This window comes from Dipodomys merriami, unplaced genomic scaffold (assembly GCF_024711535.1).
Source record: "Dipodomys merriami isolate MVZ:Mamm:240054 unplaced genomic scaffold, mDipMer1.0.p SCAF_613, whole genome shotgun sequence".
Classification (NCBI taxonomy): domain Eukaryota; kingdom Metazoa; phylum Chordata; class Mammalia; order Rodentia; family Heteromyidae; genus Dipodomys; species Dipodomys merriami.
In genome coordinates this window covers 176,265-192,116 of record NW_027206195.1, presented here as the reverse complement: position 1 = coordinate 192,116, position 15,852 = coordinate 176,265, and positions in this window count along the sequence as shown.

The following is a 15,852-nucleotide window of genomic DNA, read 5'->3' as shown; positions in this document are numbered from 1 at the left end:
CTGTGAGATTTTTTTTTCCCTGTGAGATTCTTATCTCCAGTTAACCACCAAAAACTCAGAAGTGGAGCTGTGGTTCAAATGGTAGAGTGCTAGCCTTGAGCAAAAAAAGCTCAGAGTTTGCCACGCACCAGTGTGAACTTAGGATCACAGTTCAAAGCCATCCCAGGCAGGAAAGTCCAACAGGGGCTGGGAAGGTGGGTCAGTGGTAGAGTGTTTGCCTCGCATGCCTGAGGCCCTGGGTTCAATTCCTCAGCACCACATAAACAGAAAAAGCCAGAAGTGGTGCTGTGCTCAAGTGGTAAAGTGCTCGCCTTGAGCTGAAGAGCTGAGGGACAATGCCCAAACCCCAAGTTCAAGAACCACAACCAACAACAACAACAAAAAAGCTCAAGCTGAGTAGGAGTGCACACTTGCGCATGCACGCGTGCACACACACACACACACACACAGAGCTGAGGGTCAACACATACCCTCAGCTCTGAGGGTTAGTACCATTGACTACAATCTCCTCACCTGGGGGATACTTAGCTCAGGCCAGTGAGCAGAGGTCTGGAATAAGGCGCCAGCAGTCTCTCAGGCTGAGGAACTCTGGCGATGACTGAAGAAGCAGGCTGCTTTCCAGGGCTTCTCTAGGGCAGAGTATAAACTGAGGCACAAGTCTTTGTGTCTACCCTGATGGCTTCTCCCACAGGCACACTGCCCAGTCCACATTCTTGTGTTTGTACACAGTTACACACCAGCTCCTAGGCAGACAAATCAGAGACATTTATCTTTAATCAACCAACAAAAATCCAGAACTGGAGCTGTGGCTAAAGTGCTAGCGTACTAGCCTTGAGCAACAAAGCTCAAGGATGGTGTCCAGGCCCTGAGTTCAAGCCCCAGTACACACACACACACACAGAGTACTTAAGGCTAAAAATAGATACAGATGGTCTTCCAGACCATGGGTCATATGGGTCATAGATTTTTGCCTCTGTGGATTCAACCAATTGTAAATTCAAAGTATCCAAAACCAAAAAACAGTGTCTGTATTTTGATCATGTACAGGCTTTTATCTTTGTTACTTCCGACATAAATCAGAACAACTCTTTATACAGCATCTGCATTGGATTAGATAGAGATGATTTGATTGAGTTATCTGGGAGGAGGATGTGGGGTCAAATAGGCTGCTATTTTATCCAAGAGGCTGCAATGTACCCTTCAGTGGTGGAGGTCTTGGCATTATTTCCCCCCCCCAATCCTGATGAATGACAGCAGGACTGGGGACAATATAAGTTGGGTACACTATCACCTCACCTGCCCCACACCCAGCCTGAAGACTTTGAAGTGATGGACAGGTATAAACCACCTATGGCATGACAGTATGAACAAGAGTTCCCGCCCCCAAGTGAGTACTGTTCACAGCTGCTTGGAGTGCTGCCGTACCCCCCCCCCCATGCTCTGCCCTCCAATCTGGCCTTGCTGAGGACCATCCTTTTATTCCATGGATGCTGCACTGTGGCCTTGTCTGGAGAAGGAAAATGCGGTCAGCCTGTGACCAGGCTCTAGCTCTGTCCTGGGTGGCGGCCTGGGGCTACAGAGAAAGAGCTGCCCCTTTTTCTTATTCCTGTGGGGAGTGACTGAATCTGAGTCATCATGATTTGGGAGCTTGGTCCTAGCTGCCAATTCTCCTAGCTGGCAACCTGCCAGCTCTAGGACAGAGAGGAGGGGACCCCTACAGAGAGGGCAGGCAGAGGAAAAGGGAAGAGCATGACTGGGTCCCCACTATGTCCTCTTCAGCCTGAGGCATGGACGGGAGGGAGGATCAACTTCCAGATGTAGCTGGGGCTGGGGTGGGGTGGGGTGCTTTGGGCTGACCCAGCCTCTGGAGTTCATGCCGGCCAGCTCTGTGCTGATTCAGCCCCGTCCTTGTACCCAGTGATGATCAGAGAGAAGTAGAGGTTTGCCCAAGGTCACCCAGCAAGTTGATGGCAGAACAGAACAGACTAGAACTCAGGTGTGACCCCTGTGCGGTACAGGGGCAGGCGGCTCTTCCTCGGGAGGCCACGGTCACCTTCCCAGTCCTTGGAATTCTGCTGAAGCGGAGACAGTGTCCAGACAGCTCCGGGCTCTGTGGCCGTCCTCCCGGGGGCTGGCTGTCCTCTCCCAGCTCAGCTCACAGCCCATCTGCCCTGTGAGCTTCTACTGTCTGCCCTGGTGCCCTCCTGCCATGCCCGCCTATGGCAGAGGGGCGAGGGAGAGAGCCCGACTGCGCCCTTCACACCTCACCCTGCATTCTCCGGCCATGATCTTAGGGTTCCGGGCAGATTCCCCCCCTCCTCCTGCAGCTGCCCCCGTTTATTTCAATTCATCAACAGACATTGGCCGCCCCAAGTGCTGTGGGCACTGGAGCGTACAGGGATACCGCGGGGCCTGATGGGAGGAGAAGTAATGACAAGAAGCACTAGGGATGAATCGGAGCAGCGCTTGCGCTAGCAGTCCTGGGGGGGGGGGGGAGGGCTTGGGAGGGGAGGATGTCAGGATGAATGCCACCTGCATGTGTGAGCACTGCTGCTCCTGCGGAGGGCTGGCAGTTTCAAGGCTACAGTGAGTCTGAAGCTGGATGTGGAAAGTGGGGTGGGATGTTGGCAGGCAGAGCTGGCAGAGCACTCTCTTGCACAAAGGTTTGGAGGCAGGGACATTCGGAGCATAAGTGACATCCTGGGAGACAGTGAGGCTGGGCACAGAGGCTGCCCTCCCCCAGGCTACAAGAATATCTAGGAGTGCTGAGCACCCATGGCTCACATCTGTAATCCTAGCTACTCAGAAGGCTGAGATGTGAGGTTCTGAAGTTCAAATCCAGCCCAGGGAAGTCAAATCTGAGTGACTCTTATCTCCAACTAACCACCAGATAAGCTGGAAATGGAGCTGTGGATCAAGTAGTAGAGCACCAGCCTTGAGTGAAAAAGCTCTGAGACTCACTCAGGCTCTGAGTTCAAGCCCCAGTTTTGTTTTGTTTTTTTAAAGGCACAGATTAACTTTGGAATAGCATTCAGCTTGAAACTGGTGGCTTCCAGATGGTCTTGCAGGACTAATGGTCTTCCTCTTCTTTTTGTTTTTTTTTTTTGGGTCCGGTCGTGGGGCCTAAACTCTGGATCTGGGCGCTGTCCCTCAGCTCTTCAGCTCAAGGCTAGCGCTCTACCACTTGAGCCACAGCGCCACTTCTGGCTTTTTTCTTTTTGCTTATGTGGTGGTGAGGAATTGAACCCAGGGCCTCTGGCATGCAAGGCAAGCGCTCTACCACTGAGCCACCTTCCCAGCCCCTGGTCTTCCTCTTTTAACCTCAGGCAGCAAACAGTTAGACTGAGTAGGGAAGGGGAGAAGGCAGAGAGAAAGACAGGCAGCGAGGGGAGGGGGGAAGGAGAGAGCACTTAGGGAACCTGAAATTAGATGGAGGGTCCATGGATATTGGAGAGAGATCAGCCGCACCCTGGAAGGAAATACCCAGCCTGTGGAATGAAGGGGTGCTCTGAGTTCATCTGCCTGGCCCAGGACAGGTTCCCGAAAGCTGCTTCATGCCAGGATCCCTTTCTTAGGGTTCAGGGGCCAATGTTCCTACTCCTCCAGGTCTGAGTACTCTTCCCTCCCTCCCTCCCTCCCTCCCTCCCTCCCTTCCTCCCTCCCTCCCTCCCTCCCTCTCTCTCTCTCTCTCTCTCTCTTTCTCTTTCCTCTTTCTTTCTTTCTTTCTTTCTTTCTTTCTTTCTTTCTTTCTTTCTTTCTTTCTTTCTTTCTTTCTTTCTTTCTTTCTATCATGAGGCTTGAACTCAGGGCCTCAGCACTGTCTCTGAGCTCTTCATCTCAAGGCTAGCACTCTACCACTCTGAGCCACAGCACCACTTCCAGTTTTCTGGTGGTTCATTGGAGATAAGAGTCTCACGGAATTTCCTGCCCAGACTGGTTTTGAACCATGATCCTCAGATCTCAGCCTCCTGAGTAGCTAGGATTACAGGCATGAGCACAAACACCTGGCAGGTCTCAGGATTTCTGTAGGCTGGAGAGGCTCTACCAGAGCTGTGGCCTTCATGCAGATATTAGCCATTAGGGGGCAGCAGAAGACAGTGACATTCTAAACTGTTTTCTTCCTCCTTTGGCCAATTGACCCAGAAAGTACCATGTTGGCAACTTAGACCCAGCCAGGGTTCAAGGTTGTGCACATTGTGCCAGGCACAAAGTGCCCAGTCAAGAGGGAGGGGACTGAAACTTCCAGTGCTCTGGTCACTAAGTTCTAAGTTCTACCATAGGGCTGTGAACAAAACATCTTTTTCTTAGCACCAAGGGGTCCTTTCCCCTGTGAGGGTGCATCTGTCCACAGAGATGAAGTGTTTCTTTTTTTTTTGTCGGTCGTGGGGCTTGAACTCTGGGCCTGGGCGCTGTCGCTCAGCTCTTCAGCTCAAGGCGAGCGCTCTACCACTTGAGCTACAGCGCCACTTCCGGTTTTCTGGTGGTTTATTGGAGATAGGAGTCTCATGGTCTTTCTTGCCCGGGCTGGCTTTGAACCGCGATCCTCAGATCTCAGCCTCCTGAGTAGCTAGGATTACAGGCGTGAGCCACCAGCGCCCGGCTAGATGAAGTGTTTCTAACTGGCACAAAATCTCCATACTAGGCTAGCAGCAACCCTGAACTTGGATATGGGGTCCCAACTCCATTGCACAGATATGGAGACTGAGGCCTTTGGAGAAGATCTCAGGCCTCTGGAGCAGAGCTGGGACTAGAACCCACAGCCAGCCAGATGCCCTGCTCTAATCTCCCATGCTAAGTGCTACTTCTGGACACCTGGCTATGCCTGGTGTCCTGGTAGTTTGACTTGAGACCTTCTAGGGATCCTAAGAAAGTCTTAGGGGACCCTGAGGGTCATTCTCAGTTGTAGATTTGGGTAGGGGGCTTCCAGGTAGATTGAGACAAATGGCTAGCCCAAGTAGGGTAGGAAGAGATGGCGGGGCAAGTTCCCAGTCTGGTGGAGGAACAGAGGCTGCAGGGACACAGGCATTCTTTCAGGCCCCTGTCGTGAACACTGGGACAGAATGGGACCAGCCCTTTAGTTTGGGAGTGAGTTGGTGCCGAGGTATCCCCTGCACCAGGACAATGAAGCTTACAATCACACGTTCCCAGCAGGGGAGTCTTGCTGTTTGAGTTAATAACATAATATACATCACATAAGAGCAGAAACCCTGAGGTACATCACGTGGTGCCCACATGGGGGCACAGCGCTTAGAACCTTCAATCTTGACCTGTGGGTGGCTCCCAACCTGGGGACTCCTGGGGGCTAGGAACAAGCAGGACCTCTCTCTTCCTAAACAGCATCTGTAAGGGGCTCACTGCCCAAATAATGCCATATATTAGGTGCAAACAGGCCCAGCCCAGCTGTTGTGGAGTCTGCAGCTGGTGTTCACCAACTATGGCTTGCTTTTATCATCATCATCATCATCATCATCATCATCATCATTATTATTATTGTCGGTCATGGAGCTTAAACTGAGGGCCTAGGCATTACCCCTGAGCTCTTTTGCTCCAGACTGGCACTCTACCACTTTGAGCCACAATATCCCTTCTAGAAATAAGAGTCTTACAAGCCAGGCGCTGGTAGCTCATGCCTGTAATCCTAGCTACTCAGGAGGCTGAGATCTGAGGATCGCAGTTCAAAGCCAGCCTGGGTAGGAAAGTCCGTGAGACTCTTATCTCCAATAAACCACTAGAAAACCAGAAGTGGCACTGTGGCTCAAGTGGTAGAGTGCTAGCCTTGAGTTGAAGAGAGCAGGGACAACACCCAAGCCCAGAGTTCAAGCCTCACGATCGACAAAAAAAAAAAAGTCTTACAGACTTTCCTGGCCAGGTTGGCTTTGAATTGTGAGCCTCAGATCTCAGCCTCCTGAGTAGCTAGGATTTCAGGCATGAGCCACTGGCACCCAGCTCACAGCTTGCTTTTTTTTTTTTTTTTTTTTGGTCAGTTGTAGGGCTTGAACTCTGGGCCTGGGCGCTGTCCTTCAGCTCTTCAGCTCAAGGCTAGCATTCTACTACTTGAGCCACAAGGCCACTTCCAGCTTTTTCTGCTTATGTGGTGCTGAGGAATCGAACCCAAGGCCTCATCATGCGAGGCAAGCGTTCTACCCCTGAGCCACCTTCCCAGCCCACCAGCTTGCTTTTATAAATAAAGTGTTATTCAAACACATCCATGTTTATTCATTTACCTAATGTCTATGGCCATTCTGCCCTACAAGGTGGAAGTATGGCAGAAATGGTCTGACCATCAAAACGAAAGGTATTTACTCTATGTAGAACACATTTGCCAATGTTTGGCTGAGAGTCTGCAGAAGGGACAGATGTTAAATAAATAAGCTGACAAATTGTGAGGCGTGTCTGGAGGGGCACAATGCGGGGGGTGCGGTGGGGTAGGAATTAAGCCAGAGGAAAGGTGAGTTCAGTTGGCTCTGTTGGCCATTTCTTCTCACCTTCAACTTTGATGGCTGAGCATGCCAGTCAGGGCAGGAAGTGGGCAGCACAGGGGCTGGCCCTACTGAAGGTCCAGCCTGAGCCTAAACCTTCTTCCAAGGCTGAGGGTCCTGCTGCATCGACCCTTGGAGCTCATGCCCAAGTCCTCCCTCAGCTCCTCACCTGGCCTCTCAACACATCCGGGGCATTTCCTGGGGGGTAGGCAGGTGTAGGAATTATGTTCCTTTTAAAATGAGGGTAACAGGGGCCATAGTGTTTGATGAATTGGCCAAGACCTGGTTCCATGTCTCTGCAGGCAGAGATCTGGCTGCTGTGGGAAAGCCCCGAATGGTATTTAGGACACCAGCTTCTAGCCCAGGACTCATTGGGGCAAGTCTGTCCCCTCTGGGCCTCAGTGTGCTCATCTGTAGCCGAAAAGGTTGGATAAAACAGCTGGAAGAGCTGCCAGCTACAGGCTGGGGCTCGCCCATCCCTCTCCAGGCCTCGGTTTGTCTCTGTGAAATGGGGAGATGAATGCCTGGCCCTCCCACACCCCGCAGCTGCTCCCAGGCCCAGGAGATCACAGGTGGGAAAGCTTTCAGCTGAGTGGAAGAAAGGAGCTCTATAAACCTAGGGGGTTATTATGCTGCTGATCTAGGTGGGATCAGGTGCGGGCTGGCCCGCAGAGGCCTTCACGGAGTGTGGTCTGACCAGCAGGGGGCAATGTGGGAAGTCAGGTGGCGCCTGAGATTGGACTCCACTTTCCTCTGCTGAGACCGAGGCGTAGGTTCACAGTCACGAATTCAGGGGTCTTAAGAGGTGCCAGGCTAGAAATGGGGACAGGCAGAGTGGGACAGGAAGTAAAGTAGATAACGCAGAGGGAGATGGGGCTAGAGAGGGCACTCGGCAGTGGCCCAATTGTCCCACTGCTATAGGAAATTGAGAAGAGACAGTCAGCCTTAAGCTAGATCAGAAGCCTAGGCTGGAAGACTTAGGGGAAATGAAATCTGGTGGCCTCTGGTGGCTCTGCTGCCTTGGATAAATTGCCTTGCCTCTCTAGGCTTTAGTCAAATGCTATGACTAAGGGCCTTTTCTTTCCGTGCTGCCGTGAGGCCTGAGTGCTCTAGAAGAGCACTCAGAGAAAGTTCTAGAACTGGGCCTGATGTACAAACCCCTTCATGTCATGTGACTGAGAGCCCTCGGCAGAGCCATGACCAGTTCAAGCTGTAAGGCACAGCTGAGACTGGGGGAGGGGAGGGGACAGAGGGAGGTTGAGTGGCTCCTCCAGCCTCATCCTCAGCTGCTCTGGGCTTTCTCTCCGCTTCATTCTGCTCCCTGTCAAATGGGTAAACAGGGGCTGGGAAGGTGGCTCAGTGGTAGAGTGCTTGCCTCACATGCTTAAGGCCCTGGGTTCAATTCCTCAGCACCACATAAACAGAAAAGGCCGGAAGTGACACTGTGGCTCAAGTGGTAGAGCGCTAGCCTTGAGCTGAAGAGCTGAGGGACAGTGCCCAGACCCAGAGTTCAAGCCCCATAACAGACAAAAAACAAAAGCGGGGGTGGGGGTGGGGATAAAAAGTGCATGGTTCACAGAGCTCAAAAGTTCCCTGAGATGGCATGGAAGAGAACAAATATCCCTCCCACCATCTTCCACCCCAGGAGTGGCTGCCGCCGCCTCTCTCCCCACAGCTACCAGGCCTTTGATCCAGAAAAACAGTCTAAGAGGAAAACCCCCCAGAACACACAGAGCTCAGCCCTGCCCAGCTCCACCCTGCCTACTCCTTCCCTACCTGAGTGGGGGGGGGGTGGCATCCCAGGATGTGCCCCGGGGGCTGAGGGTGGGTGTCAGGATCCCAAGAAATCCCTCCAAAGTGGGTCAAACAGCAGATGCCAAAGCACCCCCTCTCCTCCAGAGGAGTCTGAGGCCTCCCAATGGGGAGGCAACCAAGGGGGGTGCGCTGGCTGGGCTTTGAGACCTGCAGGGAAGGACAGGGCTCTAGTGGGTGGGAGGCACACGGGGCGATGGAGGATGGGGCACTTCCACAGCCCTGGAGCTGCCAGGCAGGAAATGAGAGTGCTCTGGGGAAGCAGATGGGAACAGGGTGTCGGGTGGCTCACGCCTGTCATCCTAGCTACTTGGGAGGCTGAGATCTGAGGATTGTGGTTCAAAGCCAGCCTGGGCAGGAAAGTCCATGAGACACTTATCTCCACTTTTAACTACCAAAAACTGGAAGTGGAGCTGTGGCTCAAATGGTGGAATGCTAGCCTTGAGCACAAAAAGCTCAGGGACAGTGTCCCTGAGCTCAAGCTCTAAGACTGGCACAAAGAGAGACAGAGAGAGACACACCCAGACAGACAGAGACAGAGAGTTTTCAGGGTTCTGGAACTCACTGGCCAAGGGTCCTCATGTGTCCCTTTACCTTGTAAACCTCACAAACACCTAGAAATGATATTGGGGGGGTCCTTTAGAGGAGCACCAGGCTGATGGGGAAACTGACTCCCCCCAGTGCATGTGCTGGGGTTTGGAGTCCTAAGAGTCTTCAAGGCAAAGTGCTCACCCTGTTAGGAGCTGGACTTGGAGAACAGGAGGACAGAATGGGTCACCTGGGCTCAGCCTTGGATTAGCCCATGGGGGACCTGGGGTGCCAGGGACACTCCAGGGCCTGGCTGAGCAGGGGCAGGCTAGAACCTTCAAGTTCTGGGGGTCTGGATGGTGGCCATCATGTCAACACGGGACATGGAGTGGATGGCGTTGGGGTCAGTGTCTCTGCCTTTTCTTCCCCACCCTGGGGAAGACTCCCAGCCCCTGCTTAAGGAAGGACCATTTGCCCCACTGCCCCAGTGCTCTGGGAAGAGGAAGGCCCTCCTTGGGGGAACCTACTTTTCTGGGGTCACACCTGTGTGGACCTTGAATCCCGGGTTAGTCAAAGAAAGGGCAGGGGAGCCTGGGCTGCTTTTCTGTATGTCCCAGAAAATGGAGGGGGGCCAGCAGGGAGGCAGACTCCCCGGCTGGTGCGGGGCCATCAGGGATTTGGGGCTGCGCGCTGATTGTCTGTCTTCTGAATGGGCCGCTGAAGTGATTGGCTGTGCCCTGAATGGGCCGCTGAAGTGATTGGCTGTGCCCTGAATGGGCCGCTGAAGTGATTGGCTGTGCCCTGAATGGGCTGCTGAAGTAGAGCCCTCTCCTCTCCCCCCACCTCCCCTCACTCTCAGCTCCTCTCACCTTCCAGCTGCTCCCTGACTTCCTTCACCACCAGCTAGGGCCAGCAGTTCTGGGACCATTTCCCCAGCCTGGGAGCAGCTTGTGGAGCAGAAAAGAGCCACGAGGCTCTGAGACGCGTGGGCCGCGTCCGCCTTTGGCGAGGCAGTGGGCTTTGCTAGGCCCGCATCCCTGGGTGTAGACCTGGCTCAGGGAAAGTCTGCTGCTTCTGTTATCAGACAGTGGCCTTCCATGACCCTGTCTCGCCCCCTCACTTCTCAGGAGGGCAAACCAGGCCCAGAGAGGGTGTGGGACCTATCCTAGGTCACACAGCACTCCGGTCTAAAATGTTTGGGTTGGCGCCTCCCCAGGGTGGGTTCCTTTGGGGCAGGCTCCGCTGTGCTGTCTCCTGAAGGAAACCGCTTTGCTCAGCAGCCTGGGCAGCAGAGAGAAGGAACTCGTTTGGCTACGTGACGGGCAGGCCCTGGAGGCTGAGCCAGGCCCTGTGCCCGGAAAACAACCTGCTGGGGTGGGCACGGGGTGGAGGCCTCCGTGCCTGGAGGAGGAAGCAACGAGAGGAGTGGACTTCCTTAGAGCAGGCAGGAGGCTGGGCCGCAAGCCTGCCTTTGTGTCTCTAACAGGCTGGGGTTCCGGGGAGCAGCAGGCTTATGGGTGGGTGGTGAGGCCCGTGGGCACACACGGCTCCAGGGAGATCTGTATAGGATTCTGCCCACTCATCGGCTCTGATTTACGGGCATCAGGGCAGGCAACCAGATGTGGAGGCGAGCTGGACCCTCCCAGAGGAGCCTGGGGGCACAAGGCCCAAGCCAAGGGGCTGAGCCTCCTGGAGCCTTCCTGAAACAGGCAGAGCCTCTCTGGGGAGCCTCATGAAGCCACTGCCTGACCCCACAAGCTTAGAGGGTCACAGCGTGGCAAAGGAGAGTTATGGAAGGTGCCACTCAGGGGAGAGGATCAGATGAAGCCAGATTGGAGGTTGGAGGACAGAGGGAAGTGGGGAAAGCCCAGATGAGCGAGCAGGCCACATCTGGGCATCAGATAGGAAGAAGAGGGCCTGGCTGGCTGGAGACCGAGTGGAAGCTGGGCAAGACAGGAAATGGTAGCCAGGCTGCCTGGCTCTAGGCCTGGCCTTTCTTCCCAGTTGGGGGGCACAGCTCGCTGATGCTGGCTGTGGGAAATCCCATTCACCTGTTCTCTGAACAGCTGATGAAGCCAGCCAGGCGCTGTGGCTCAAGCCTGTAATCTAGCTACTCAGGAGGCTGAGATCTGAGGATCACTGTTTGAAGCCAGCATGGGCAGGAAAGTCCATGAGACTCTTATCTCCAATAAACCACTAGAAAACTGGAAGTGGCGTTGTGTCTCAAGTGGTAGAGCTCTCATCTTGAGTTGATAGAGCTGAGGGACAGCGCCCAGGCACAGAGTTCAAGCCCCACGACTGACAAAAAGAAGAAAGGAAGGAAGGAAGGAAAGAAGGAAGGCAGGAAGGAAGGAAGGGAAGGAGGGAGGGAGGGAGGGAGGGAGAGAGAGAAACAGAGAGAGAGAGAGAGAGAGAAAGAAAGAAAGAAAGAAAGAAAGAAAGAAAGAAAGAAAGAAAGAAAGAAAGAAAGAAAGAGAAAGCAAGCAAGCAAGCAAAAGTTGGAATTCTGTCAGAACCAGGAGGACCTACTGCTCCCCTCTGGAGTCCACAGTACTGCCTGCCCTCAGCTCAGGGCACCCAGCACCTGGCCGTGGATGCAGCTGAGAAAGTGGAGTTGGAGCTGGAGCCTGGACAGCAGAGGGCAGCAAGGAAGCAGGTGTCCCCTGGTCAGGTCTGGGGTACCGAGGGCATCCCTGGAAGCTGGGCATGGTGGGTGATGGGCAGAGCCTCTGCTGGGGACCAGAAAAACCAATGTTCCCACATCATTATCAGTCAGGGGAGGTCACTGGTACTATGACCCATGGCTTAAGGAAATGAAACTCAGGGTAGTGACCGGAAGAAAAGGCCTTGATGGTTTAGAAGATCTACCCAAAACACAGTGACCTTGCCTTCTGCAGCTACAAGCGGTGACCGCGCCTCACTTGCCTGGGCTGAGGGGAGGGGCAGAGGCCACAGCCCCGGTGTCTCCTAGCTTAGCTAGGCCTCCCTTGACTCTCAACCACCTTGTCCATGAAACAGGGTTTCAGGGGTGCCCGTCCCCAAGGATGGCCGGTAGGAATATGAGAGCCTGTGCAGGGGCGCATGGCACATACATCGGCTGCCAGTGGACTCTTGGTCTCACCTAATCCCTGAGAGATGGGTGTAGTGCCTATTTTGCAGAGGGGGGAAACTGAGGCTCGGAGAGGTTAAAGGAACTTGTCACAATCACCTTGGAATTCTTAGCCTGGGTTCCCTGTATTGTGGAGGACAGGGGCACAAGGCTTGAGGGAGAGGGGTACAGATCCATCTCTCCCTCCTTCTCTTCCTGCCAGAGTCAGGCCCCGAGGGGGTCCGGGCCGGACCCCAAAGAACACTCCTTCCTGATTCTAGGGCTGACCCTCTGGGTGGGTGGGGAGGAGTCTAGCTTGAGTCCTTCCTGTCCTAACCACAGCCTCTTCTGGTTCCTCTGCCTTCTGAGCTGGCTAATGGAACCCCCTCCATGATACCCCTCCCTGCCCCACTGGGAGAGAAGACAGCTTGCCCCCTCCTTACTGGTGCCTCATCCTTTCGGCCCAGGGTGCCCTAACTGTGCCAGCCTGCGCCCCACCCCACCCCCCTTAGTAGGACTGCCATGAACCTCACTGGTTCCCACCAGGGACAAGGTCACTCTCCTCCAGCCATCCCTTCTGCCCAGAGTTCTGAAGCCAGGCCGAAGCCAGCGAGCCTATCCGGGTGCACCTGGGCCAGGTGAGATGAAGCCAAGAGCCAGCTCATCACTTGGGTGTAAACAGCAGCCCAGTGGGAAGTTGGCAGCTGCCTCCCCTGCCCTTTCCCCAGCCCCCGCCCCGGAGCCCCGCCCCGGGGATAGAGGGTGTCCCAACTTGTTGGAGGAGTTTGTATCCCACACCTGTGCCCACACTGGGTGTGTGTGGGGGGGGGTGGACGGCAACCACACACATCTTTGTCCTCCAGACCCACCTCCTCCCTCCTCCCCTGGGCTGCTGGGGAGGCCCCCATCTTCCCGACCCACACCCACACACTGATGCCTTAGCCACTGGTTCCAGGCCCCACCAGCAGTCAGAGCAAGGCATTGTGGGAACCAGAGCCTGCCCTAGGGACCTCTTAGTTCTCCCTGAGGGAGCTGTGCCTTGGAAGAAAAGTAGAGCCCAAACATTTCCTGAAGGGTATGGAAAGCAGGCCTCCACCAAGCCCTGGCACTTGAAAGATGGGGACGTTGAGGCTAGAGCGCCAGTGGCAGGACGCGTGGACCCGCTCTGCCTTGTTTGCAGCTGGCACACAATGAGCTCTCATGGTAGAATGGTGGAGTGGATGAATAAGGCCCAGAGAGGGCAACTGACCTGCCCAAGGCCACACAGCCAGGAAACAGATCAACAGGAAACCAACCTGGTCAGAATGCATCCTAAACCCAGACCCATCATTACACACGTACCTATACCTATGCGTGATATCAGGGCTCTGCTCCCCCCCCACCCCAGGACACCCACGTGGAACACAATACACACCACAGCCACCTGTCCGTCCATACTACTCAGGTCCCAATACTGGACGCCGCCCTCACCCCCCCCCCCCACCTTCCTCCGGTGCCGGCCCCACACCCGCCTCTGTCACCACCCCTCCTCCACGGCTGCAGGAGGCAGGATGGCACATGTCCTCCCCACCCCCAAGCCCTCTCTGCCTCCCCGGGCCCAACAGCTACGCTGGGCTGCTGCGGAGGAGGCTGGAGAACCACAGGGCACCAACGTCCAGGGGAGCCCCAGAGTCCCAGAGGTGGGACAGGCCCGGGAGCACCAGCATCCTGCCCATGGGGCGGGCGGGGCTTTGCCTGGGCAGTGCTGGAGGCCAGCTCTGTCTGGGTTGGGCCTCTCCTGCTTCTCTACCAATAGGAAGCTTGTGAAGCCGAGGTGGCCAGGGGCTGCTGGGAGCCCGGGAGTACAGACAGCACGCGCCCAACTCCACTCAAGACTTGACACGCAGCTTCTCATCTGACCTCATGAGAATCCTTAAAGAAAGGAACTTGTGTGTCTTTGGTATGGTTCCATTTTCTAGAAGGATAAACTGAGTCCTAGAGAGTTAAGACAGTGGCCTAAGGTCTCTGGTCTTTGGTATATGGTGGGTGTTTTTGTTTTGTGTGTGTGTGTGTGTGTGTGTGTGTGTGTGTGTTCGTGCGCGCGCGCTGGTCGTAGGGCTTGAACTCAGGAGCTGTTCCCAGAACTTTTTGCTCAAGGCTAACCATTCTACTACTTGAGCCACAACTCCACTTACAACTTTTTGGTGTTTTGTTGGCAATAAGAGTCCCATGGACTTTCCAGCCTGGAGTGGCTTTGAACGTCAATCCTCAGATCTCAGCCTCCTGAGTAGCTAGGATTACAGGTGTGAACCACTGGCACCTGGCTGACCCAGAACTGGAACCCATTTATGGTATCAGAGACTTCCGATCCTCATCCTGGGCTGGGCTCTCTCCCCAGCTGTGAGGCCCCCAGAGAAGACAGCATATGTCCCTCATGGCTTTCCTGTATGAGGTGGTCCGTTCCCCCAAGTCTCCATGTTATTTCCTCTAAAATAGAGAAGCAGCCCTTGGCAGCCCACGGGGCACAAACTCACCATACAGAAGCAATGTCACACTGGGCGCTAGTGGCTCACGCCTGTAATCCTAGCTGCTCAGGAGGCTGAGATCTCAGGTTTGTGGTTCAAAGCCAGCCTGGACAGGAACATCCATGAGATGTTTATCTCCAATAAACCACTCAAAAACCGGAAGTGGTGCTGTGGCTCAAGTGGTAGAGCGCTTGCCTTGAGCTGAAGAGTGCAGGGAGAGCGCCCAGGCCCAGAGTTCAAGCCCCACGGCCGACCAAAAAAAAAAAAAAAAAAAAAAAGAAGCAATGCCACAGTTCACCAACATTCAACAAAGCCAGGGACGGTGAGAGAGCTAGCCCAGAAACAAGACCACATTGCAATCACATCTGAATGCCTACAAAAAAAAAACAAAAAAACACAACTAAATATGGATCAAGTCACATAAATGGCCAAACATCCTTTACTATGAGATGAGTGAGGGAACTTGCGCTTTTGTGTGTTTTTCCCTTCCAGATAAATTGCTAAGATCAACAGTCAAAACATCAACCCCCCCTTTACCAGGCGCGGGTGGCTACTCAGGAGAGTAGGATCTGAGGATCTCAGTTCGAAGCAATCCTGGACAGGAAAGTTTGGGAGACTCTTATCTCCAATAAACTACCAAAAGAGCCGGAAGTGGAGCTGTCGCTCAAGTGGTATAGAGCACTAGCCTTGAATGACAAAGCTTAGGGACAATGCCTGAGCCCTGAGTTCAAGCCCCACAATGGACAAAAAACAAACACCAAACAAACCCCCACCCTGTGACAGCATAGCAAAGCACCACTTCTGTGCACCACAAAAACACCTACTGTAACCCCTAATTATGTAAGGTCTTCCAAAGACCCTCATACACAATTTCTGCAGGGGTGTATTCTTTATTTCATCCAGAAGTCCAACATCCAGGTGTGCTTCTGGTGGTCTTGGGCTGAAGGACAGGATACAATTCTACAACAGAACAAGTCCGGTTTTGTTGATGACTGTAGAAACACAAGCCAGGAAAGTGTCAGCCTCCCATGATACTCAGCAGGGCCAGAGAGGAGCTTTAATCTCCTTCTGCTCCCAGGAGCTTGCTTCATGCTTCTGGCCAGTGGCTGGAGAAAGTTAACTCATTGCTGGTCCTATAGCATCCACCCCACAGCCCATGTACCTGATACCTTGCCCTCAAGGGCATCAGACACCTGTGTGGAGGCTGGAAGACAGTAACATAGAACAAAGCCAGAGCAGGGGGACTCGTCCCTATAATCCTAGCTACTCAGGAGCCTGAGATCTGAGGATCATGGTTCAAAGCCAGCCTGGGCAGGAAAGTCTTTGAGACTCTTATCTCCAACTAGTCACCAGGAAACTGGAAGTAGAGCTGTGGCTCAAAGTGATCAAGCACCAGCCTTGAGTGAAAGAGCTCAGGGACAGCACCCAGGCCCTGAGTTCA